Source organism: Canis lupus, chromosome 2 (genome assembly GCF_003254725.2).
Source record: "Canis lupus dingo isolate Sandy chromosome 2, ASM325472v2, whole genome shotgun sequence".
NCBI classification, from domain to species: domain Eukaryota; kingdom Metazoa; phylum Chordata; class Mammalia; order Carnivora; family Canidae; genus Canis; species Canis lupus.
Genome location: NC_064244.1, coordinates 45185740 through 45213679, shown reverse-complemented (window position 1 = coordinate 45213679; position 27940 = coordinate 45185740). Strand labels below are relative to the sequence as shown.

Below are 27940 nucleotides of genomic sequence, written 5' to 3'. Positions count from 1 at the left end.
CTGAGGACAGCTGAAGTGAGACACAGTGAGTCTACCATAGGTCTGTGCATTTGGGGTGTGTGATGCTCTAGCAGAAATCAATTGATCAGAAGTGGTTAAAGCAAAAGAACAAAAGCAGATTGGTTGCTAACTAGTGAGAAGAAAATATGGAAAGGATGAAAGTTTAGGAGGCTTTCTGATCCATTGACAGTTCTGCTGGGGAAACAATGCTTCTTTCCATAGATGATGTCCACATCGCAGTTCCACATTTTCAGGGCATTCTGGACCAGATTCATGTTTCCCTGGCTTTCAATTGCTGCGCTTCTCACTTTCTTTCTCTTTGGTTCCTTAGTCTCCGACCTCCAGCTTTACTGCACGTTCCACAGCCTCTGCTCTAGCCCCTTTGGCCCCTCCTCACATCAATTTCTATCCCATCCCATTGTGTATTCAGGAAGAGAGGCCACATGAACAGTGAGTCCATTTACTTTTGCTCGGGATATGCCTATCTAATTTGTTCAAGGTTAGTAAACACAGAAATATCCTTGATCTTTCCACTATTGCCCATACCCACAAGCATATACAACTGAAAAATGTACTGTTTTTTTTTAAGGTGCAAATAAGCATTTAAATTCTCATTATTTTATTCCTTAAATGAGACAGGCGAGTTGATGGGAATAGAGGAAGGAGGGAGATGGCCAGAAGGCTGGAGGCTCTGCAGACCAGATGGTCCGAGACTGCAGTGACCCTGAGGGGCAGAGAGGGAAGGCACAGGGCTGGTGATGCAGCATGCAAAGGGGTGGGCTCACCAGCCTGGGTCACCTGCTTGAAGAGCTGAGCCAAACCACGGAGGTGCCCCTGAGGTTTTCAGTCTCCACGCAGCAAGTTCCAGGTAGAAAGGAATCATCATTTTTAATTCAGTGCAACGCTTAACACATTAAGGAGACGGAGAGGTCGATGTGTGTTAATTACCTTGTAGTGACTAAAGAGGCAATAAGTTCAATTAAGAAAATAAGCAGGAAATCTTTATATTCTCTACCCCACTTTCTGAATGCCAGCCACTGTCTACATCTGTGAATGCCACTGCCCATGCACTTAACAGGTAATTGCTATTCTGTGAAAACCAACCTATCCTATTGAAAGACTTTTTTATGTTGGACTTCTGGTTCTCCAAGGAGCTAGGGTTTGTGACCGCCCGTTTTGATATTTCTAAGAAGAGAGCACCACCTTCTGGCCACTGAGAGAATTGCTCAGCATCCCATTCGTAATAGTGTGTTCTTGAAGGGTCCTTAACCAGGCGGTGGAATTGATATTATCTCTCACTTTAGAACATAATAGCCTAAGGGTCCACCTGACTTCCGGGCAGCCCTTTTCTCTCCTTCCAAGCAATCCACAATGTTTATTCAGTATGTATCATTGTCTCTGGTGTGAACTATCCTTGTCATAATAAACAATACACTTGCACAATCCAGGAGTTCCCACATCTCCAGGCAGAAAAGGGTCTACAGACCCCTGGATACAGATTAATGGTTTAAAGGAAAAACTAAGCCCAGTTCCCTGACTCTGAAACTAAATCTGAGGTGGAACAGAGCTGTATAAAAGCATCCTCTTGGTAGAACTGAATTTTGTCCCTCCCTCAGTAGGGGAGGAAAGCACATCTCTTGTCAATAGCTAAATGATTAAAATTGGCCTTGATGCAAAATACAACATAAGCCTATTGGCACAGTGTGAAGATGTACCTCTGAGATCTATGTTCGGCCTCTTAAGCACACGGTTATCATAGGGGCAGATAATACCATATTCTGAAAGTACTCTTTTGGTGAATTTGAGAAAATAAAAATTACAGAAGGTAAATTTGACAAGCAACAGGTGGTACGGTTGATTGTGGCATTACCTCCATTCTCTTGATTTTATTTTCTTCTTTACTATGAAATTTACAGGGGATCCCTGGGTGGCTCAGCGGTTTAGCGTCTGCCTTCGGCCCAGGGCGTGATCCTGGAGTCCCGGGATCAAGTCCCACATCAGGCTCTCTGCATGGAGTCTGCTTCTCCCTCTGCCTGTGTCTCTGCCTCTCTCTCTCTCTCTCTCTCTCTCTCTCTCTCTCTCTTTCATGAATAAATAAATAAAATCTTTTTTAAAATAAGTAAATAAAAATTGGAAGATCAAGTTTAATAGTTCTTACATAATTAGCTACATGGATTTTTTTCTATTGCCTAGAAATAATAGAGTTTTAATTCCCAACCTCATGGGTCCATATCACTTGGTTTGGCTTAGTTTAGTTATGTGTTTTCCTTATTAATTTTGAAAATTATGGTGCTCCATAGGAAGTAGGAACAGGGATCACTTTGATGATATCTGATACAACCATCTCAGCCTTCTTAGTAGAGGGAGAAGAGTGTCATTGGTAATAGCCAACTTTCTACTAAGTTTCTGTATTTTAATTTCAAGTACAACTTTTTGTCTTCCATGAACTATATGTATGTACACATTAAATTTCGAAATTACAGTGTGAACTGGGTATGCCGCTACAATGTGTTGTAAGAGTATCCCCCACTCCCTCCAAAAAGAGTATTCTCTTAATACTCTGCTAACCAAGAAGGCCTTGGCGGCTGAACAATATTCAGCCTCCATTTAAAGCTCTGAGAGATAGTGTTGATGTTGCCTGTGCTTGGCCATAAGGCTTCTTTACAGAAGTTCTTGGAGTGGATTTTGGTAGAATGTCTCTCCAGTGGGCAGCATTTGTAGGCACTAATGAAATGAACACTTCGCTTAATGCCAAAAAAATACTAGAGAAATGGCCAAAGTCTCTGGGTATTTGTGGGGAGAGGGTTCTTAGAATTTTTTGATGTGTGAGCAAAATATTGAAAACTCACCTGTTCCCCGTAATTTGTCACACACACACACATCATCCATCATAGATCAGGATTTAATTGGTTGGAATGGGGCCCAGGCTTGTGAGTTTTTTAAGGCTCCCCAGGTGATCCTAATGTGCTGACAGGGTATTTACAGGCTCCGTGCAAACAAGAAGTGTTTCTCACCTGCCAAGAGAGATCACGTGGCCCTGGGTGAGAGGATTGTATGGTAAAACAAAAATTCCAGGCATTGAGGAGTAGAAACAGGGAAAGAGAATAGATATTAAGTCAAAGAACTGGCTCAGGAACCTGTAGGCAAGAACAGCCACTCTGAAAACTGAGAATTGTATGGATGAAGAGAAATGATCTTAACTCAGATGGCTATTGAGAACGCTGTCACAGCTCTTCCACAGCTTGGCTTTGCACTGTGAAAAATCAGGATGGAAGCCACAGGCCTTGGGACTCAGTAAGTCTCCTACTAGAATGGAATTGGACTTGGTGTGTGCCTCATGCTCCAGGAAAACCTGTAATCCTTTATCTGCTTTCACTGCCTACAGATAAATTACTCACCACCACTTTGTCAGCACATGGACTCAGTGTAAAACCTGAAAGGGGAGAAGAGGGTCTAGGGTAGTGTTTAGCAAAGGAACTGTGGGTGCAACTATCTGAGGAACTTGTTAAGTTTCCAACTTACCTGCCCAACCTGAGACATTTTGGTTCAGCAGGTCTAGCTAGCGTAAGGACTTGGAACACAGCTACTTTTGAAATTTGTGAGATTGTGAAATAAGAATGCAGATGGAGGACTACATAGCACATGTCTAAATATTTAAAAGTTGTAAATCACACTAACAGACTGTTAAGGAAGCTCACATCTCCTTCCTTGACAAATAAGCCTATTTTATGACCTGGAAAGTTGAGGTCAAATGTCAAACCTTAATTACATTTTATCCCCTACCTCGTTGTGAGAGGTTTATCTTCCTACTTGGACAAATTTGCCTTCAGAATAGCTTAGAATGGCTAGATTCAAATTTAGCATTTTTAAGTCTCAGTGCTAAGGGAAGGAGCTGTGGCTCCCCCACTCTTCTTTTTCCATCTGTCTCCATCTGGAACCATGAGCCGCTCCTATGCCTGGGTAGGGAACTGCCAGTACACATGCCTAAGTTCCAGCCAAAACCCCTTCATCCTCAATCCCAAGCCACTGCTTATCAGGCTGGGGGATGTACATACTGATGACATGTCTGCCCGCTACTGGGCAGATGGGGGAATAGGACCACATGGGCCCTGTTGGCTGGCTTGGGCCATTTAGTAGGCAATTCCAAGATCTTAGTTCCCAGGCCATTGTAAAAGGACATGTGAGTATATGCCCAAGTCCCACAGATACCTTCTCCCAGAAAAGGAGCAGGGCCAGAGAAGAGACAGAGCAGGCCTTTTAAGGCTCTGAGGGCAAGGCCCCTTTTTGCCTGGTCTTTGGTGGGTACTGAATGCAGGTGACTCAGATCTTGAACCCTGGTCTTAGGCCCCAACACCGTGGAGCATGGATCTCACAGTATGGCTAGAAAGGGCTTGTTGGTTGCCCTTAGGATGATATAACTCCAGAGGTACCGGGGACAGTCAGGACAACTGAGATAGGAACCTTCTTCTTTGATTATCCCCCCTCTGATCTTCATAACTTTGCCCAAAATAAAATCAAGGAACAATACTTCCTCCCCTACTCCAAACAGCATCAAAAAAAAAAAAAAAAAGAAAGAAAGAAAGAAAGAAAGAAAGAAAGAAAGAAAGAACTCAGCCATTAGAAATGATACTACTCAGCCATTAGAAATGATAAATACCTACCATTTGCTTCGACGTGGATGGAACTGGAGGGTATTATGCTGAGTGAAATAAGTCAGTCGGAGAAGGACAAACATTATATGGTCTTATTCATTTGGGGAATATAAATAATAGTGAAAGGGAATAGAGGGGAAGAGAGAAGAAATGGGTAGGAAATATCAGAAAGGGAGACAGAACATGGAAGACTCCTAACTCTGGGAAACGAACTAGGGGTGGTGGAAGGGGAGGAGGGTGGGGGGTGGGGATGACTGGGTGGCGGGCACTGAGGGGGGCACTTGACGGGATGAGCACTGGGTGTTATTCGGTATGTTGGCAAATTGAACACCAATAAAAATAAATTTATTATTAAAAATAAAAAAAGAAAGTAAGGATTTTAGTAGACATCTTCCTCATACTTAAGACTCTTGAGTTTGAGATTACAGAAATAAGAAGCATGAGTCAAAGAGAGGATATGATTTTAAACTCACAAAATAACTTCTATAAAACTTTCCATCTCGTTAACTATCAGCCAAGAACTTTATACATCATTAAAAGCCCATTAGGACAATGACCACACCATTAGCTCTTTAGTAGATGTCTTAAAACCTTATTTTTTTTTTTTAAGTATTGTTTTTGGCAGGCATTCCTTATGGTAAGTGGGGACATCTGTGGTGGAGTTGCTGCGCTCTGAACCAAGTCCCCAGGAGCAGGCCCCAGGTTGTGTCTGGGGAAGTCTGTGACCATGGCCAGTTTTGTGCAACTCCAACCCTGCCCAGGGAACCTGCTGCTCCGCAGAGCCGGAGTACAATATATAGAATTAGTCACTACTTTGTGATAGCTCTGCAGGCTGCATGGAAACGCAGGTATGGCCATAGGGACCCAGATCCAGCCGTAGAGAGGAGTGCTGCGTAAGCAACATCTGTCACCTCCGGAAACCAGAGTAGAACTTCTCAATTCCAAGCTGCCTTTTAGTATCACTCAGGGAGCTCATAAAAGTACTCATGGTAGGGGCATCTCCATAGATTCCTGTGTAATTGGTCAGCAGTTGCCCAGATATCAGTGTTTTTATACCACTTCCAAGGGACACTAACATGCAACCGGGGCTTGAGGACTAGCAGTGCCATGAACTGGCTAATATCAAAGTTTCTGAGATAATAGAGTGAAGACCAAGTAGGTTTCAATGAGAAGGAAAGAGAAAAAGAAGGGAGAGTAGGGGAGTGGGGAGAATGTGGGGGACAGGGCCAAGGAAGCACTAAATCAAGAGCTGAGCCACAACCGGACATGATGGCAGCAACTGGATGGGGGTGTGACCCAGGTGGACCAGGGGAATGAACATGCTTGCAGGTGGAGACCACCAGGTGCTTGTGTAGGGCACTGTTGAGTGCCTCATCTCCTTTGGATTTGTCTTGTCCTGACTTAGTGCACACTGAGGCCGGAATGAACTGCGCAGCATCACTGGCACCTGATCATCCCTGTGTCCTCTTTTGGAGATTTTGAGTCCAAGGACTCCAACTTTGTTCACTGCAGTGGATGATGGGCCACTGACTTCCCCAACACGTACCGAGAATACCACCTCAACATCCAACGTGGCTTTGAATGCAGAAGGGAAGACATTCTAACTTCTTAAAATTCTAGCATCACGTTCATCCTATTCTTAACATTTTTAAACTTTGTATCAAAGTACAGAGATACAAAGATCGGCGATTTTTCATATGGTAATCCCACTCTAGCGCCCAGATCAAGAAACAGAATGTTGTTAGCACTCCAGAAGCTTCTTTGGAGCCTCTTTCCACTCCCCAAACACTATCAGATTTCTAACACTAATAAATTTTTCCCCTTGTTTTTAAGCTTTACGTAGGTGAAGTTATGCTCTACTTACTCTTGTGTCCAGCCTCTTTAGGTCAACATTATGTGTAAGATCTACCCATGTTTTGCATGTAATTATAGTCAGTTCATTCTTGTGGTTGTATGATGTTTCTATTTTTTTAAGGTGAAATAAAGAACTAGGGATTAAAAAGAAAGAGGAGATAGTCATGACAATTGTCTAAAATATTATAAGCTGTATACTGTTTCTTAGTACCTGGCAGTCAGCAAATCCATGCTAACATCATTGCTTACCCAGCGCTGGTATATTTTCAATAAGTAGCTTTTGGTATTCTAAGACCTCAACTAAGATTGCTGGCTTTTTGAGTGGTTCCCAACAAAAACTATTTTGTCAGTGTTAAAGGATTAGTGGCCATATCACCCTGTACCATGATGATATCTCTACTTTAGTAAATGTAGATGATAGCATGGTCAGTTTTATATGATGTCATTCCAAGCACATCCCAGACCATAGAGAGAATTTAGTTCTCAAGAAAAACATTAGAACAATGGTTCTCAAACGTCTGGTTCTCAAACCCAGAACCATCTCAAGTGCTCATAAATGCTCATTGCTGGCCCCCTCCCAGGATTCTGACTCAGTGGGTCTGGGGTGGGGTCCAACCACTTACTATCTCCCAGGTGATGCTGATGCTGCATCAGGGGCAACATTTTGAGAACCTCTGCCTTAGAGCCTGCAATTAAAGTTATTCCTCTCCTGTGTCGCACTGGTGAGGTTCTCCCCAACATGCATTTGTTTCTTCAAAGTCCCTGGAATGAAGCAGTTAGGATTTTAGTTGTTTCATTGCCATGTCTACCTTCTTGAATCATTAACGCCCATTATCTTGCTGTGCCCTATGCTACAACTCTGCTCATCACTCATTGGAAAACACATAATTCATTTTTTTCTTGCTTTATTTGCACGCTGGTGGCCCCAGCTATTTGCCACCACATGAAGACATCGAACCAGGCACTTGTTTCTCCCTGCAGTCCCTAACAGGGAGTCCTGCATGCACTGCTGAACTCACTTGTTATATTTTCTGCTGACTCTTTGATTTAATCCCTAAAATCCCATCTTCTCACATGCATGTGCTTTGTTCATCTGTTTAAATACATATCATACAAATGAAACTTTGCTTCTTGCTACTGTAAGAATAGTGAGGTGATAACAGTAATTTGTTATCTATCATGACCCCTCTAAAAAAAATTACTTTTCAGGTATATGTTTTTCAATTAGAATGAAGTGTTTCTCAGATGTGGCTGCCTTACTGGCATCTCCCAGAGAGCTTTAACAAATACTGATGTATAAGTCCCAATCCTGAGTTTGTCTTTTTATTGATGAAGGCTTTGGTCTGGACATAGACATTGTCAAAACTTCCGGATGAACTTAATATGTAGAAAAGCTTTAGAATTTCTGAAGCATCTCATTCTCTTTATGAGTCTGAAGAGTAGCCACATTTTTTTTCCACAAATTTATTTTCAGAAACGTCTATCTTTGCTTTATTTATGTGCCTCTTGTGGATGTTTTCCTTTTGAATTTTGCTTCCATGATCAAGAAAATATAATGAACTGCTATTTACATGTTGTGCAAAGCATTTAATTCATTTTGAGTAAGCTAGAGATGAAAAATAACAAATTCTTCTGGGTCCTGCATTTCCGGACTTAATTTAGCAAGTCCGTAAGGAACTGGCAGGAAAGAGTTTGTTGTTCTTGTAATTAATAACTAGAACAGGGTTGTTAGGAGTAAATGATTCATTTTGAAACAGTTTTCTAATTTCCAGAAATGTTTCCCCATTATATGACAATTAGACCTAAAGACAAAAGTACCACTGTTATAGAAAGATTTATCACAATGCCATGTCATTCTAAACGTAAATAGTAGACCCTGTGTCTACTATCCACTGGTTTGCAAAATCAAGAGACTGATTTCAGTCAAGTGAAGTTATTTGGAAATAGCTTAAATTTCATCTGTTAGAAACTAGTTTTTTTTTTTTTCTGATATACTGGATACCACCAGTAGATACTACCAGATAAAAGACATCCCTAGAGTAAGCCTAGGAAATAGCTCTTTCTTGAAAATAATGATGGGATCAGTATGTCCAATCTGTTAGCTCCTTTCTATTTGATTTTTTTTGTTAAGAATAACAGAATATTTAAGCATGTATCTCAGAATAATTAAGCATGGATTGAAATTTAGTTATGGGGATCCCTGGGTGGCGCAGCGGTTTGGCGCCTGCCTTTGGCCCAGGGCGCGATCCTGGAGACCCGGGATCGAATCCCACATCGGGCTCCCGGTGCATGGAGCCTGCTTCTCCCTCTGCCTGTGTCTCTGCCTCTCTCTCTCTCTCTCTCTCTCTCTGTGACTATCATAAATAAATAAAAATTAAAAAAAAAAAAAAAAAGAAATTTAGTTATGACTTATTATAGCCATTTTATGACTTAGAAGCATCAGTCTGCACTACTTATTGAAACTGCCGAGAAAAAATATTAACAAGGTAATAGTAGTTCTAGAGTGATAAACTTCAAGATACAGGATAAGACAATTGTTCTGAGGTTAGTCAATGATTCAACATATGAATTTGCAGGATAAACTTGGGCATTAAATCTCTCAACCCTCTTCAAACATGGTGAGTCAACAAACAATTTTAGAGCAGATGGGTTTTTTAATTTAAAAAACTTAAAAAAATAAATTTAAGTAGCACCTCAACTACCACTTTCATCAACCCCATCATCCTCACTTAGAGATTTTAACACTATTAGAAGCTCTTATGGGGCACCTGGGCGGCTCAGTGGTTGAGTGTCTGCCTTTGGCTCAGGTCGGGATCCTGGGGTTCTGGGATCGAGTCCTGCATTGGGCTTCCCACAGGGAGCCTGCTTCTCCCTCTGCCTGTGTCTCTGGCTCTCTGTGTGTGACTCTCATGAATAAATAAATATTTTTTAAAAAGAAGCTTTTATGTAGTACATTAGAATTTACCAGATATTTTTATATACATTTCCTTGTATTTTCCCCCATGGAGATTGGAAGGATGATTTACATGTTACATATCTTTTCAAGGTGAATCTCAGAGAGGTTAATGGATAACCTAGGGCAAAAGAGCCTCAAGTTTGGGGACCACCCAGATACTCTGATTCCGAATTGACTCTGTCTGCTATCGGCTATTCCAGCTACCTATGTAGTAGATGATTGAGAAAGCCATGAAGGATAGTGAAGAGAAACAATTCTCATACTTACTGTATTTTTATCACTTTTATAAAGGATTTTTATATTTTATTGTCAACTTGTCATTAGAAATGTCCCTATACTGGAGCTATATTTAAATTATAAACAGTAAAAACTATAAACATGTGGTTGGGACTATCTGCAAACTCATGTAGATAATAATAGTAATTAAGAGCAGTCATGCTTGCCACTGTATCTGCATTTACTATATGGAGTGATCAATTGTTTCATTATTTTTTATTGCATTTTATCACATTTCTTCAGAGGCCTGCACTTTGCCAGTTTTTGTATTTCTTTGAAAGGGCCACTAGAGGGGAGTGTTTAGTCAGTAATGTCAGATATGCTCTGGGGTTGAACTTTGATTTGGATTGGAAACATTTCAGGTCCAAGGAAGCTGTTTCCCCTAGTGCGAACAGAGTTAAAGACCTTTGTGATTCAAGAGACTTCTTTTTGTTTTTTAATAACTAAACCTTTACTTGAGCAAATTGTCTCGCCATCCTGGATTTATACAAATGATGCAGTGTTACAAGCCCTTCTGCAAGGCAAATTGATTTTCTTTGGACCTTGTGTCCTGGGGAAGCACAACAGTAGGCTTAAAGACTTGTGTTGCTGCCAGCTGGGGAACTTTTGGGAATTTGTATCTAGAAGCAAGTTTCAAAGTACCCCCAACCATCTTTGGTACCAAATAGTTGTCTGCTACTGATGTCACATTGCCAAACTTTTACAGAGTCACTCTGAACAGGCTAGTAGAAGTCTTCCTCTCTATGTTTTGTTTAGGCCATCTGATTCCTCTAGCAAAAGTAGAAGAAACAAACAAAAATTCATTCACACCAGCTATTAGCATGATATGGGCCAAAGGTTTACTACATTTGTCATTAATCACCTAAGCATAGAGTCTGAAAGTCATTCATTTCCTGTTCTTTTTTTCCCCAGTGACTGTTGATTGTCCTAACACAATAAGTTTTCTTTATTAACTCCCTTTCATAACCAAACCTGTGTTTCTAGTTTTCATTCTTTACACACCCGATCAAAAGATGAGAGGCTATCCTTCTATTCAGTGAATCAGGCCCTCGGACTTCTCACATCCTCCAGAAATTATTTCTGTACAATTTTACTGCCTGTTTCTACTTCCTTAAAGTTTTCTCATTGTTAAACATAAGCATTTATGTAATGTGTCCCCATATAATCCTTCTTTGCAATTATTCTGTACAATTAACAAAACGCCAAGATTGAATCAGATCCCAGAGTGACCAATTGAACTGTTCATCTGCCCAGTGTGGGGGTGGTGGTGGTTACCTGGGTGTGTGAATATGAACTTGCTTAAGGGCCACAGGAAACTGGGTTTCTGGTTGCTACCACATTAAACTTCAGTTGTGATTTTTATTGTTTGTGGCATGTGGAAATTTTTCCTCGTGGGGGTCAACTGAGTTCACCCTGTTGCCTAAGATCTAGAAAAAATTGGCTCAAAATGCCATTGTACAAATTGTGAAAAATCCCGTATTCTCTCCAAAGCTTTTAAGAATTTCCGAGAGACTTAGAGCCAATCCTTTGATGTCATCAGGCCCTATGTCTCTGCTCAGCAGAATTAGTTTGGTTTAGGAATTAGCCCACAGAAGTCATTGTGATCTCCATTTTCCACATCACGGAGGCTGACGGCAGAACTGAGCCTTCTGCCTTGGGTTGCCTCAGCCACCAGCTTTCCCTCTCCCCCTAAAAGAAATGTGTTCACATGACATTTATATGTATCAGACTTTATTGACAGTTGGAGGAAATAAAAACGGTTTGCATTCACAAATAACGTGAAATGGAATAGTATCCAGACATTTGTATTCTTAAGAAGTTACCTAGTCATTTCTACGACTAAAGTGATCTTTCTTCCTTCTCTTCTGTATTTCTTCTCATTCAAAAGTTGCTCATAGGAGCTGCACATTTTTCTCATTTGACGGGATTTAGCACTCTATATCTTGCCTTCGCTCCAGGCAACTTTTAACTCCCAGAACTACCCAGATGCTCACCAGAACAAAACAGCTGTTCATTTATTAGTGCCCCCTTTAAGAGAATACACCTTTAGAATATACTTTTAGTTGCAAGTTGATGTGTGTGGTGTGCATGGTTACATGGGGTAAGATGACCAAATTGACTTGTCCATTCAACTTGTATTTGATCTTAAAATTTCATATAGCCAGTCTTAGCATTCATTCATTCAACAAATAGTTTCTGAACATTTACTTGCAAGGTGAAATATAGTTCCTTCTCTGTTGAAGCTGATGGTCTAGTGAATAATCAAAGATTACCAATGTCCATGTCTACATCTGAGCTGCAATAATCCCTATGAAGGAAGGGTATGGAGTACCTTGAGAAACTTTAACAGGAAATGTCTTAGTCTGTTTGGGCTGCCATAACAAAATACCATAGACTGGGTGGCTTAACTAATAGATATTTTCTCCTAGTTTAGGGGCTAGAAGTCTGATTTCAGGGTGCCACCATGGTTGGTTTCTGGTGAGAATTCAATCTCTGACTTTTAGACAGCTGCCTTCTCACAGGAGGGAGAGAGAGAGAGAGAGAGAGAGAGAGGGAAAGGGAGAGGAAGAGGGAAAGGGAAAAAGGGAGAAGAAGGGACAGAGAGAAGCTCATGGGTATCTTTTTTTTTATAAGGGTACTAATCCCATCATAAGAGCCTCATCCTTATGACCTCATCCAACCCTAATCACCTCCCAAAGGCTCCATCTCCAAACACCATCATATTGGGTATTAGGGCTTCAATATATGAATTTTGGAAGAACATACACATTAGTCCCTCACAGGAAAAATCAAGGAAAATGGTTTTTTACTTTAAAAGAACATTCTGGGGATGCCTGGGTGGCTCAGCGGTTGAGCATCTGCCTTCGGCTCAGGGTGTGATCCCACAGTCCCGGGATCGAGTCCCACATCAGGCTCCCTGTATGGAGCCTGTTTCTCCCTCTGCCTATGTCTCTGCCTCTCTCTCTGTGTGTCTCTCATGAATAATAAATAAAATCTTTAAAAAAAAATTAAAGAACATTCTGCCTGTGGAATGGGGAATGGATGGCAGAGCTGGCTTTAGATGTCGGAGCCAGTTGGCCAGCATTGCTGGAATCCAAACGATGGTTGTGTAGACTAGAGTGGAAGCAGGGATGGCCTAGTCAGTCTGCCCTGGCCTAATCAATGTCTCTTTCTCCTCACCTCGTCTCTTTCCTACCCACTCCCATTGTCCTAGCCTGTAAACTTCATTTCTTTTTCATTTTATAATGCCTCCCCACAAACTTTCCTATGTACATGTGTGAACCTGACATTCTTTTCCTTCCTCCTTTAAAGTTCTAGGATTCCATTTTTGGTAAGTTGGATAAGAATGTCTACTACTCACAAATATTAGTCAAAAACTTTAATCTACAAAGAAAGTGGTAAATTCTTAAAACATTAAGAGCACAAAGAAATTATGCATGTTTTTGTGCATGGAAAATATAAAATATTTACAATATTGTATCTGTATTCTCTGTGGACACTTTATTTTTTTTTAAGATTTTTTAAAAAAATTTATTCATGAGAGACACAGAGTGAGAGAGAGCGAGAGGCAGAGACACAGGCAGAGGGAGAAGCAGGCTCCATGCAGGGAGCCCGACATGGGACTCGATCCCGGGTCTCCAGAATCACAACCTGGGCTGAAGGCAGCGCTAAACCACTGAGCAACCTGGGCTGCCCTGTGGACACTTTAATACTCTAAGCAAATAGCATTACACTCTTTGCATGATTTTATCCTGCAGTTAAAACTTAAGCTTTCGGCAAATTACAATGGCACTAGAGATACCAGTTTCCACTTACTTGATTGACTAAAAGCTAAAAGTTTGGGAACATATTTTGTTGGTGAGGCTCTGAGGAACTTCCTAGTGGGCTTGTCTATTGGGCAATTGGCAGCATTTACTGTTTACAAATGCATAGACCATTTGATTCAGCAGTTCTACCTCTGTACATTTATTCCACAGGTTACTTCCACACATTAGAAATGACTCATGTACAGAATTATTCACTGCAAAAACAATATGTAATAGTGAGAGCTTGAAAACAACATGGAGGCCCATCAAAAAAGTGACTGGTTCAAAAAATTACATTTCCATGCAATTGGATAATATGCTTCTATGAATAGCCATTCAATAATATTCACAACTGTTCTGTGAAAAAAGGATGTTATAAATGATATAATGAAGAAGGCTACATTTTTTTTTTAATTTTTATTTATTTATGATAGTCACAGAGAGAGAGAGAGAGGCAGAGACATAGGCAGAGGGAGAAGCAGGTTCCATGCACCGGGAGCCCAACGTGGGATTCGATCCTGGGTCTCCAGGATTGCGCCCTGGGCCAAAGGCAGGCGCTAAACCGCTGCGCCACCCAGGGATCCCAGAAGGCTACATTTTTGTGTACAAAAGAGGGAAGGTATAATAATACATATTTATATTTGTATTTGCATGAAGATACTTTGAAAGGATATGCAGTGAGATAATAAATATTTACCTGTGAGGCAAAGGAGAAACTTAATGGATTCAAAACAGAGAGGAGGTATATAGAGCCTCATATGTGTGGATCTAATTATATATGTATACATGTATGTACATATATGTGTATACACATATTTTTTGTTATGTATATATGTAATTTTAATTTTCAATCATATAACTATTATATATTAAAAAGAATACACTTTTTAAAGTGCCAATGTTTGTTTTTTCTATTTCATATCATTTTCTCTCATAGCTAAGTAAATAAGAATGTGTTAGAGACAGACTGCATGCTTCTAAATTACATGTCTGTCACTGGCTGTGTGACCTTATATCTCTCTGTACCTTAGTTTTCTCCTATACAAGATGGAAATAATCACAGATGTTGTTTAATGGGTTTAGAATTTCAATTTGGCAAGATGAAAAATTTCTGGAGATCTGTTGTGTAAACCATGTGAATCTATGTAATACTACTGAGCTGTATATTGTTAAAAATAGCAAATTTTATAGTTTGTTTTTACCAGAAAAAAACCCAAAAATTTTTATGAGAATAATCACAATTCCTGCCTGTGACTTTGCTATGAGGATTTTATCAGTGAATATGTGTGAAACCCTTAGGGCAAAGCGTGATATTCTGGAAGTCTTTGAGTTTTTAATCTATTCCGTGTTGGCAGTAGGCTCTGCCCTCACCCTTTGAGGTTCCGTAAGTGACTCTGGGTTTGTAGCAGTCTGTCTGTATTCTAGACGAAGCCTGACTGTCTCTGGGTGCATTGAAATACGTATTTCCTAAGGCTCAAGTGTGATCCTCAAGAACTCAGAGGGTAGATATATGTATATTGCTAAAAACTATATTTGTTTTAAGAAGTCAAATAATATTTCATGTTGCAAGGAGGACTTAGGGCTCCTGGCATAACAAAATAACTGGCCAGAGTATTTTCATTTGTCAAGAGAAGCTATATAGCTGGTCCACTTATGCAAGTAGTTCTTGAGATTTTCTTAGTGCACAGCATCCATTTTCAGCAGATTTCTTCCTCACGCCTTCTGGCATGTCCATGACCATAGTAGCTACTGATCGAATTCCTAGATTTTCTCAGAACAAATACTCTATTTCCCACAAGCCAACTAGAGCTTCCATTTTCCTGTGTAGAGTGCTTATCTTTTTTTTTTTTTTTTTACTTTGAAAACTAAAACTGATTTGTTGATTATTCACTTTTTCTCCTATATCTACTAACTGCTGCATTTTAGACTTGACCCCCACAAATTGATACAACAATTCAGATAGGCATGACAAGGAATTTGGATTTCCATCCTTGCTACCAATTCTGCACGATAACAGTTGACAAGATAGGTGAAGTTTGTTAAAAAGTGGTTTGGCATTGTGCAAGTATGGTCCAAATCAGAGCTCAGCAAACTTATCTTGAAATATTTTCAAGTTCATGAAAAGAATGACTTTGGACATATAATGTTTTGTCCTTTTCTGATTAACTAGATAGCTCAATTTGTTACCATATTCTTGCATCCGATGTTCACATTTGGAATCTGTGTGTTACGTTGCCTTCAAAGGACTCGATGATCCAGAACAGAGGCATAGAGTCAATTACAAAAAAGGGAAAACATAAATAAAAGTCATCTGAAGAGATGAAAAGCAAATAGACTTTTCAATTTTAGCTTTTGGGTGTTTGCCTTTTAATTTTTTTTAAAAAGTATTATTTGCCATTAGTTAATCATCATTATAGCTAAAATTCACTAATGGTGACCGTGTGTGAAACCCCATGCTGAACACCTCAAATGCATCATCTCTGAAAGTCTACACAACTCTCTCCTTGGAGGAAACTAAGAATCAGCAAATGTCAGCTGCTTACTGAAGGTCATGCACTCAGCAAATGGCAGAGCTGAGGCTCAAACTGGTGACTGAGTTGTTAATCACAGTGCTCCACAGTTGGTATAGCCCTATTTATTTTTCCAGTCATAAACTCTGCTTAAATTTCCATGAATAGTAATTTGATTTCTTTCCCTTGTCTGGACTGTAAATTTGTATAATTGGATTTCTATGGACCTTTGCACTACAGGCAATATTTGAAGTGACTTATTTTTCAAACTTAAAAGATTAGGTGACTCCTATGATCTAAAACTTCCTCCAGTGAAAGCAAACCCTCCTTCCTTCTGTGTTATTTGAGTGAAATTCTGATTGCCAGCTGTATTAGTTTCCTGGGGGTACCCTAACAAAGTATCATGAAATGGGTGGCTTGGAACAACAAGCATTCATTGACTCACAGCTCTGGAGACCAGAAGTCTGAAATCAAAGTGTCAGCAGGGGCATGCTTCCTCTGAAGGTACTGAGAAAGGATCTGTTCCAGGCCTTTCTCTTGATTTGTAAATGGTTGTCTTTTCTCTCTGTTCTAATCCCTTCTTATAAGGACACCAATTGTGTTGGATTAAGGACAACTTTAATGATGTTATTTTTGAGGGGATACAGTCCAACTCATAACACCAGCTTCTGAACCAGAGAATTACATGGAAGTAGAAGCATGATGTCCCATTGTATGACCTGAGGAAAGTTCCCCTTCTGTGGAAGATGGATTAGATTGGCTGATTTCTGCTATAATATTTTATGTCACACTTTTTTTATGTTTATGAGTGATCTTGCCCACCCTGGCTTCTTTCAGTAGGACCAGCTTTGGGGCCCCAAATGAAAGGATGCACCCAATATCTCTATTTTAACCTCTAAAATGTAATTTTTCTTATTCCTCTATGGCCACAGAAATCAATCAACTTGTCTCTATTATCTTCACATACAGAGGTTCTTCTGTGACATATTTCAGAGAAAACGAAAGCTCTGTAAGATTTTGAAGGCACTGCTTTTTGAATTGTGAGTGCTTAATCAATATTCGATGATAAAAGCAGGTTGACCTTTGACTTTAGCCTCTGTGATTTCACTAGCTAATTCTAACAGCAAACATTCCTAGTGCACAGCAAATGGCCTCACATGGTCTCCTCTCATCTTCACAGACCCCCAGGATGTGAGACCTAGTGTGGGAGCTGGGGAGACTAGGTCTCAGACACACAGGAGCTCTGCGGAGTGGACCAGGGGAGTAGGAGAGGACCACATGTGTCCCTCTAGGAACCATCCATAGTCCCCCCAGGATTTCTCCTCCAGGCTCTGGGAGAGCAGTGCTGCCTCTGTCTGATCCAGCCTCTCCAATGATGATTCGCTTCTACCCATCCAGTTCTTTTCCCAGCTAAGAAAAGTGACATAGGACCAGAATTGACATCGTCAACATTTTCCCCCCACACAATAAATAAGTGGTTCAGTAACTTTTAAGATGTTATTCTTAGAGTTGTTTCAAATACCTTAACTATGTTTGGTTGGTTTTACTATATATTTTACTTGTTTTCACTGTAAAGAATTCTGTTATGAAGACAACGTAAAAAATAGAGAGAAGGTGGTGAACAAAGCAGGAGGGGGAAATCAATATAATTACAGTGAACATTTATAGGTCAGTGGAGCATAAGCCCTGAGGGAAAGACTCAAAAAAAAAAAAAGAACAAACAGAGCTCTGCAAACCAGGAGAGAGGAGCAGGTCTGAGAAGCCCAGGGGACTTTGCTGTGCCAGCATCACAGATGATAGTTCACTGAAATGGTTTCTCTTTTGTTCCTTCTTTATGGACATCTTGGAGAGGCATTTATGAACCTTTTTCTACTTTAAGAATTTTTACCTCAGTGCAATTCATTCCCTTTCTCCCCCAGGTAAGATTGTTCTTTGGGGGTTCTGAAAATGAAAATGAGGTCAGATTGTGGGGTTTGTTGACCTCCCTCAAAGATAGCTAAAGGTGTGTGTGTGTGTGTGTGTGTGTGTGTGTGTGTGTGTGTTCCCACAGCTGTATGTTTGTGCGTATGTTATCTATGCATGCCTGGCTGTGCGCGCGCGCGCGGATATGTGTGCGTGCGCATGCGCATGTGCCTCTGCAGGCAAAGCCCCACACTGGCAGATACCATGTGGTAACCTCCTGCACAACATATGAGCTGTTTAGATTCTTATATTTTTAGAACAGTCCACTGGAATAGGTATTTAAATCATATTATCACCATGTATACCTAAATAGTCACATTTTAAAGATACAATTGCTCTCTGTCACCACATGAGCAAGCCCCTAAGGGGTAAAATAATGTAAAAAAGGCCTTTGTACAGCACAATTCCTGAACAGGCAGATGTTTTTCAGAAGGTATGGATCCCCATACTGATGACGTGAACAGGTCAAGTGGTTAATCATTTGACTAGAACTTTCCTTTGCCATTAAAGTTCCTTGGAATACATTGCTAAAGACCATTCCTGAGGCGCCTGGCTGGCTCAGTTGGAAGAGCATGCAACTCTTGATCTTAGGGTCGTGAGTTCGAGCCCCATGTTGGGTGTGGGGATTAAATAAATACACTTAAAAAAAAAAGAGCAAGACCATCCTTTCTTTTAGGTAATGAGCCATTATGAATGGATCTTCATTCCTTAAAAGATGAGATGCTCAGCCTCAACTGTATTGGCAACTGACCTAAATCAATATGTATTATGAACAAATTTGGTGTTTTTTGTTGTTGTTGTTGTTGTTGAACATCTGTAACCGCTGTTGAAATTTGAGATGGCAAAAATTAACTACTTCTTTATAATCTAACCACACAGTTAGGAAGCGAGTCTCATATTAAATTCTAATTTGTGTGAGGACATTGTTGATTAAACATGTATTATCACACATGAAATAAATTATAAAACCAATTCTATTCCTTCAGGTACTTGGTCACCATTTCTATGTTTCACTTAGGGTAACAAAACAGAATTCTAGGGTCAATATTTTGCCATCCTTATAGACAAAAGTTTTCATTGGTCACAGTGGGACATTGGATATTTCCCAAGGAGTGCTTCTTGTTTCATGGTCTCTGAGTTTATCCCTCCCCTGGAAATTGTACACACACCACTAACTACAACTCCTACAGAAGTTTCCAAGGCTGTGATCAGGCCCCTGTCCTCCTCTAGCTACCTTTTGGACATTTCATTTGACTGGTACTTTTTTTCCTCCCAGAGACTGGGAGAGAGTGGGAAGGGAGGGACAGAGGGAGAAGGAGAGAGAGAATCTTAAACGGCTCCCAGCCCAGCATAGCCCCAGCCCCAGGATCTCACGACCCTGAGATCATGACCAGAGGAAATCAAGAGTTGGACACTTAACCAACCCTGCCACCCAGGCGCCCCTGTCTGTTACCTTAACTCTATGTTTGTTAGCAGACTTCCCTTTCCTGCAAAATCAATGCCCCCCCACCACCTGACTTCTCTCTTTCTGTTAACATGGTCCTCATTCTTCCCAGCTAAGCTTGAAGCCTGCAGTCATTTTTGAGCAGAGACGCCTCTTTCAGCTCCCAATTTCCAGCAGTCATTCTGTTTTCTCAGTTCTTCTTTCACATCAATTCCTTTCTTTTCATCTCCTCTTCCCTGAACCAGAGCCACACCATCAACTGTCAGTAGATTTCCTTCTCTGTTTTTGACCCCTTCAGTTATTTTGCATGGTACCCAACCAACCTTCCTAAAACCACCGGGATTAGATCACTCTCCCATTTCAAGATTTTCAGGGAGACTTTCATAGTGGAGAATGTTCAAACTTCCTCACATATTTATCAGGTCCCACCCTCCTTTGTTTTTTGTTTCTTTATCTTTCACTGTGCAAACCTCTATGCCAATTGGACTTTTGACTCAGTCCCTCAAATGTTGCATGCATTGGATATTCCCTGTTAAATTTCTTCCCCCTGTACTGTTCTTGCTGTCCTCTTTTGTTCCATGCCATGTCCCCAATTGTCCCCAACACACACACACACACACACACAGCCTCTTTTAGCTTCAAAGCTTTTTGCTAATATTTTCAAGTGCTTGGACTTTGTGATTAACAAATAAGTGAGAGTAAACTTTTTGGATGGAGATGTTGCCATTTACTAGTTCTCATGTAGCCTCAGGCTTGTTCTCTAACACTCCTCAGTTTCCAATGACAATGCCTTGTAGCATAGTGCTCGTCCTTAATTCATTTAAGCTCCCTTCTTCTGGTGGTTCTTCCTCTCAGGACCTCTCCATTACAAATTTCTCTCTCTTTTACACCCAGAGCACCAGTTTGGATCATCATGCCTTTGGAAGAATCTCCTTTGCTTCTTTGAGGTGCCTCCTGGATTTGTCTGCGGGACTGTAAATGCTTTGATGATGGTGTTTCATTTTTGAGTAGCCTTGTACTCCCTGTACTGTTTTACACATCCTCTCAGTATTTTCCCATGAGGAGGTGGATATAATCCCTATTTTGTAGGAAGGGAAAGGGAACTAGAAGGCTTCTGGGAGTTGCTTCAGATCACTCAGAAAGCAAATGGCAGAAGCAGAACTTGAATCCAAGTCCTGTGATGCTAAGCACATGGCTGTTGCCTCCTTCTCAGAGCTTTAACCTTAGGGACAGGAACTTATTTTTGATTGCTTACATTTTAGTATTTAAATACATTTCAGTATTTAAATTTTTGACTGCTTACAATTCAGTACATACAGATTAGGGCCCTGTAGGTACTGAATTGTATGGACTAAAATTGAGAAAATACTCTGTAAATATTTTTGAAGAAGTGAATAAATTACTACTACTGACCATAGTAATACTATAAAAATAATCCTGAGAGTTTGAGGGGCAGTTCTCTACATATTATGGGGGTGGGTTACCTTGTGCTTGGCCTTTCCACTATTTATACTATTTCTTTAAGGATTAGCAACACAATGTCTTTATTCTGAGACACACAATCATGCGGTTAAAGGAAGCATTCAGTCCCATCAGCTGAGAAGAAACAGAAATCACACCACAGGTTCTCTAAAGTGGCTTTGTGTGGCTCTGAGCACTGTGAACCCGGCCATTGTATTCATAGCTTTGTAGCCTTTGGCTAAGATCAAGTAGAGTGTTTGTTCTTGAGGCTTTTAACAACTGATGTTTTCTCCATCCAAGGACAACATATTTAGACTGCATGTGCATTAAAGATATTAAGCTCCCTTGACAGAAAATTTTTCAACAAGAGATTTATTTGAATTTTCTCAGATGCCATTCTTCTATTGACATTGTTCCTTTATCGTGCCATGTGGGTTATTTTGTGATGCTGGACATACTATAGTGACAGCCTGCATACCAAAAAAGTATTCCTTAAACAGGGGTAAGGAACATTTTCTTTCTCACAAGGAGTATTGACATTGCACTTTTGCCTCCTTGTCCCTATCACATACACACATCAGGGCAGGGGTAGGAGCGTGGAGGGTAGCTCAGAAGGATCAATGTAAAATAGTAAAAATAAAATTACTATCAGAGAAAGAAACACATGATAGCTACCTGAGGTGAACATGGGGAGTGGTAATAAACAGGAATTTTTCATGATACATAATACATTTTCAATTATTTGACATTCATGTTAGGGTAATTAAACGAAAGATAAAGGAGGATGATAAAAGGACAGAGTATGGAAGAGGAGGAAACAGAATCACCATGGCAGAGGGTGGAATGAAAAACCAGGACAAAGAGAGGAAGAGGAAAGAGAAAGAAAATGAAATGTAACGTCAGCAGCTCCTGGGTTCTGAGGTGAGATAGCTGGTCGTAGGTCAGCAGCTTTAGTCACACATCCTGTTATTCACTTTGGGCATCAGAGTACATTTTCACTACCCTTTGAAATTTCCATATACTCTACAATGATTTTAGAGCACTCTTTTTTTTTTTTTTTTTTTTTTTACTGGAAAATTGCTTATCTGCTCTTATTTTCAATCTTGAAGAGTTGGTTTCTTTTAAATTTTATTTTCATACAAAGTCTCGAATGTTTTGAAATGGGTAAAATAATGCATTCAGCTTTGACTCTTTCCATTTTAATCTTAATGCAGGGCCACTTTAACAATTCCACAATGCAGTGGAGTGGCTTCCTTTTACAATAATTGAAATATAATGTTTTAAAATATTCATTAGCATTATTATCATTATTTTGTTGTGTTTAGTCATTTGAAAGCAGACAAGCTTTGACTCACCATAGCTGCATTTTAATCCCGGCTCTACATTTGACTAAACTACCATTGCCTGTAAAATCCTGTGTCCTGGCCTGTAGCAGAGAGCCCGTGCCTGCGCACTTCTCCCAAGGGTGCCGTGATGCCCTGTGTGCCCACATCCCAGGGCTGCATAAAGTAGACAGAAATGATGAGTCCGTTCCTTCCTCCCAGACCCCTGCCTGTGGTACTCCCACTGAGTGAAAAAGAAAATACATAAAGAACTCTTCCTGCCTTGTGATTTCCATTGATCACACTGAGTGCAATAATCACATTAGTTCACAACATACAGAATTGTTTCCAGGGTTGCAGTTCTGGTACTGCTGAGCTCAGAGCAACTTAACCTCAGTGCTGGGTAACATTTTACCTGGACCTGATTCTGCTCCTAGAAGGATGCTGACCCAAACTCCTGCTTTGCAGAACCCTGAATGACCAGGTGAAGGGACAACCTCTGAATGTGACAACCTCTTGGGACCCAAAACACTCCTGGAGACAAATCAAGGATTTCAGCTTTAAAATACCACTTAGATCCATGTTGGGTATATATTCCCCATGTTGGGCATATACTCCCTAGAGGAGATTTACACCTGTATAAAGCTTAAAATATAGTAGCTAATTAAATATTCAGTATGACTTTAAGAAACTCAAAAAAATTACAATAATTCTAAGTAACATTGTTTTCAGCAGACAAAGCCCAGAGAATCTTGAATCTTAGCACTGGAAGGAACATGGACATTATTAAGCCTAATCACGTATTCAGCAGAGACTGCCTCGATCAGGCATCTGATAGCTTTTTCCTGGGAACACAGAATGACCTAACATATTGCCTTTCAAGGAAGCTTGATGTGTCATGAGACGGCTCCAGTCATTTAGAAACCAGTCTTTATAAGGAGCTGTTTGTCTGCCTCTTTGTGGCTGCCCACCTCTGGCCCTTAATTCCAAGTAAGAAATTTCTGCTAATATTTCTTCCTTGAAATGACCTTCACTATTTGGAACAACTGGCATGCCCACTCTTAGTGTATCCTTCTTAGGTTCAGCTTCCCCGTTTTGGAACCCTTTTTCTCATGCAGTACTTCTAGACTCATTAACATCCCCGTTGCTATTAAAACCGTGGCTATCTGCTTTGGGCAACCCCTCCCCAAGCTCAGAGAACAGTGAACTCACTGTCTCTGTGAGATGGTATTTTTACTGTTGAGGTCAGAGAGGTCTAAAATTACATTGGATTTATTTTGGATTTTGTTTTGTTGCTTTTTCCTATTTATTTATTTATTTATTTATTTATTTATTTATTTTTACAAAACCTATGTCTCTACTTAGAACAAACTTAGGATAAAGGAGCATTATAAATCTCCTATACCTATATAATATTTTTTTTAAGATTGTATTTTTAAGTAATTTCTGTATCCAATGTGGGGCTCAAACTTCTAACCCTGAGATCAAGAGTCATGCACTCTACTGACTGAACTAGCCAAGCACCCCAGATTTTTAAGAAGAATCTTTACCTTAAATGTTGCCAGACCTTATCAGCCTGTGACAACAAATGAGGTTACAGTAGCTTTAATGATTTAAATTTCATTAGCTTTTGCCCATGTTTGCTGAAGAGGTTTTCCTATACAGTCCAGCTAATTATTTCTGGGAGTTCCCAACAGTGTTTCAAAGGCACAAGTCTCCCTTTATTGGAACCACTGTTCTTGCAATAGGCTCAGCAGGTCCTGCTGCTATCAGAAGCAGGTCAGTAGACCCCATAAGGACATGCTTCTACTTTGCAGCTGCTCTGCTAACACTTTACTTTTTCCCTTTCTTCCTAATACCTTACAAAATTATATGCAACATCTTTTTTTTAAGATTTTATTTTTAACTAATCTCTCTACCCAACGAGGGGCTCAAACTCAAAACTCTGAGATCAGAGTCATGTGCTCCATCAAGGGAGCCAGCCAGGCACCACCACACCCTCCCCACTCCCCAACTTTCTTTTTGCAACATCTCTTTGCAAAAAGAGTTCTCTGCTCTCCCTACAACCCAAGGATTCATCTCTAGAAAGGAATTCAAGTAACAGTCACCAAGTATGTAGCCTTCAGAGTGGTTCTCCCTTTTAATAGCTTAGGCTTTGTTACTCGACTGAGTTTCTGGTGCCCAACTTCTGCTACTGTAGCAAGAGCTCTCTGTGAAGAAGCCACTAACCCTGCTGCAAATAGTCTGTGATTAGATCTTTTCAAACCCTTTTCAAACCTTTCTTCCTCTTGAAAGAAACATTGCACTGTGGACATTTTTGCTAAGTTATTAAACATTCTTCAAAGCCATCATTTTTAATTCCTCCATAACCATCTTACGCATGTTCCATGCTAGAACGTATTGCCCATTTTTCTATTGCTGAGGATCCTAGGTTTTATACATACCCTAGTATTTTAAGCAAGTATTGTGCTCTACCTTGCTCCTATTATACTATAAATTCAGCTCATTTTTAGCATTTATAATTTCATATCTGAACTATGACATTCAGTATATTCATATCATTCATGGATTTTGGCCTTAGATATACATCTTTAAGATGAGCTTCTAACTTTGTAAACATCACACCAAATTTTAGCTGCTTGTAGACCAGCCTTTATATTTCAGGCTGTGGAGCTTCCATCTCATGAAAGTAACGCCTCTTGATGAAAGAGAAATACTATATGCGAGAGTGAATCTCACATTGTAATTTCACTTTAATTTCAGATGTCACTGACTATTAATGTCAGTTGCTAACAGATATATTTCCTAGTAATCACTTCAAACCCTCCTCATTAAACATAAATTATACAAAATGAGCTATGGACTTAAAAGTACCTTTAGGTATGGTCTGGTTCAGTGACCTAATTTCAACCATGCATCCACTTATCTCTTCCTTCAACAAATCATTTATCATCCTCCATCTATATCCTAGGAACAATATAAATGTTGAATATGAAAAGGTAAGCCACATGGCTGGCTGGCACAGTGAGTAGAGCATGCCATCTCTTGATCTCAGGGTCGTAAGTTTGAGTCTCACATTGGGAATAGAGATTACCTGTTATTTTTTTTTAAAGATTGTATTTATTTATTTGAGAGAATGATAGTGTGAGAGAGAGAGAGAGGGAGGGAGACCATGAACCATGAATGGGGGTGGTGGGGGTGCAGAGGAAGAGAAAGAAGCAGATTCCTCGCTGAGCAGGGAGCCTGATGCAAGACTCCATCCATCCCAGGATCCTGGTATCATGACCTGAACCAAAGGCAGATGCTTAATTGACTGAGCCACCCAGGAACCCTAGAGATTACTCTAAACAACAACAACAACAACAACAACAACAACAATTTAGGAGTGCCTGTCTGGCTTAGTAAGTGGAGCATATGTCTCCTGATCTCAGGGTCATGAGTTCAAGCCCCCACATCCTGCATAGAGTCTACTGGAGGGAGGGGGGAGATAATCCCCAGACACTGTCTTTGTAATATGAATGATAAAGGAATGAATAGAAGTGATAAAGAGCGTGATTCCTACTCTCTGGTAGAAGGATTTCCAAAGAAGTAACATTTTAAGTCATACCCTTAAAAAGAACAAAGCATTCAGCAAGGGATTATGTGGGTGGTGTAACAGACCTGGAAAGCCATAGCATGTTGGGTAAATTTTTATAGCTATAGCTTTAGAGTATACAATACCTCTCTGGTACCCTGAGACGAAGTTGCAAAGATGTGAGTCTGATAGTAAAAACCTTTAAGGACCATAAGAAATGTGCATATTATATACCATGAAAACAAAAAAAATCAAGGTTATTCAAGTAGGGGAATGAGATGTTTCAGAAAGACATTTTTGATGACACTCTAGAGGATGGATTATAGGCTGGAGGCAAGAGATAAGGCTTTTGTCAGTGTGACAGGCTATTTTATTAATAAAACACACAACATATACTCAGATCTATATGAGATAAAACAGATTCCTCTCAACTTGCCCAAGGTTTTTTGGAAAAATGGTACAGTTTTTATTATTGATTCTGTTTATTTACCTGTAGATGTAGTAGAATGATTCTCTATTTCCCTTGAGGAAATCATTAAATAGGTAGGAAATAGAAAAAGTTGAAAAGGGGTATCAGGAACCTCCTTCACCTAGGTTTTATCTGTCTTTTAGAAGGTAACTGATCGAAAGCTATGAAAGTCAGCGTCTCACCAATGCTGTATTTTATTTGATTGGATGATGTGTCAAGAGAATGCCTCAGGCCTCCTTTGTCCATTAACAGGCCAGTTGTGAGTCACAGTCTGGACATGAGGAAATGTTCATTTACTTTTTCATAGTCATGGCAATGAGGCTTTTTTACGCCTAGAGTACTCTCCTGGCCTAAAGTGCCTATTGAGAAGGTTATTTTCAGCCACAGGCAGGGTGCAGAATGTCAAAATATAATTCTGAGAGCTTCATCGTCATTCGGATAGCCTGAGGAAGCTGGGGTTTTACAGCTGCCTGAAACTCACATGCTACATATGATGTGGATCAGCACTATTAATTAGCTGCTTCAGGATTCTTAATGCCCTATGGCTTTGGAAACACTTGTTAACCCACAGAGGGAGGAGAAGAGCTGGAAGCAAATTGGACTGTGGCCTGACTTTATTATAATTCAGTTCAATAACCATCTTACCTTTCCAAATCCTGGTTCGGAATCTGTTGAAAATTACAGCTGATTTTACGTTGTTCTCGGAGGTGATTTTTCCTGAGAGAAGGAGATGGCAGTTCAAGGTTTCTTGAAGTCCCAGAAATGTGAAGAACTACAAAAGAGAATTGGTTGATGGTGCTTTCCACATGTGTACTTTTCCAGAGGCTAGAAAGCAGATGCCAGGGTAGGGTGAAAGGAAGCCAAATGATGTGGAAGGGTACATGTAGAGTGCCCAGGAGTCTGCATTTCTCATCTCCTGCCAAAAGAAACCGTGCCAACCCCCACTGCTCTCCTTCCACCATTCTCACTGCTCAGAGCTGGCACACAAACCCATAACTCTTCTCTTTAATGTAATTCTCATGACATAACCTGACCAACCACATGAAACCCAATCAAGGAAACAACGGTTGTCCTTGGCAACAAACACAGGAGTTGCATCACAAGTAAACCACATTCTTTACTGGACAGAGCAGAATATTAAGAGTATAAACTGCAAAAATATGGCAATATGCTTTATTAACACTAAAAAAAAAGTTTTATCAGAAAGTCTGTATCAATTTTTAACAAGAAAACACATGTTCAAGCTAGTTGTGTTGACACCTTTCCTATAATTGCTATTGCAAACTCTTTTGTTTTAAGCTGGTTATTAAAACAGCCACCTGTCTATTTACTGACATAAAAGTCACTTATGAAAAGCAGCAGCACTTTCCTCATCCTCATCCTCCTAAAAAACACCAAAAAGTGAAAGAGCATTTCAGTAGCTCTCCATTCTTGGCTGAAATGTAATGAGTCAGAGTCCCTTTTGGGAGACTAGGAGAGGTCAGTGATCCTGTCCATTTATACATCATCCAAACCTGGCACTTAGCAGGTACTCAGTAAATGCTGGCTGAGTGCAGGAGGAAGTGAATCAGTGAATGAAGTGCTAATCTTTAGGAATACCTTCCTAGTAGGAGTTTTTTTTTAGTAGGAGACATTTGCTCTAGTCACAAATGAA

General features: G+C 40.2%; 1 protein-coding gene and 1 long non-coding RNA gene across 29 annotated transcripts in view; one reads left to right on the top strand and one right to left on the bottom strand.

Annotated features, from left to right (window-relative positions):
- Nucleotides 1–27940, top strand: part of PDE4D (phosphodiesterase 4D) — a 1438885-nt gene that overhangs the window by 689653 nt on the left and 721292 nt on the right. The gene's annotated exons all lie outside the window — the stretch shown is intronic.
- Nucleotides 603–27940, bottom strand: LOC112660647 (uncharacterized). 3 transcript variants are annotated; one of them, XR_007404143.1, is made up of 5 exons: nt 26932–27940; nt 7130–7268; nt 6517–6640; nt 1871–3014; nt 603–958 (listed from the first exon to the last, which is right to left on the bottom strand). It is a non-coding gene; the product is annotated as an uncharacterized LOC112660647 (long non-coding RNA). The 3 variants fall into 3 exon arrangements; XR_003137117.3 differs by having other exon boundaries at nt 2850–3014; XR_003137118.3 differs by having other exon boundaries at nt 603–904; nt 2850–3014.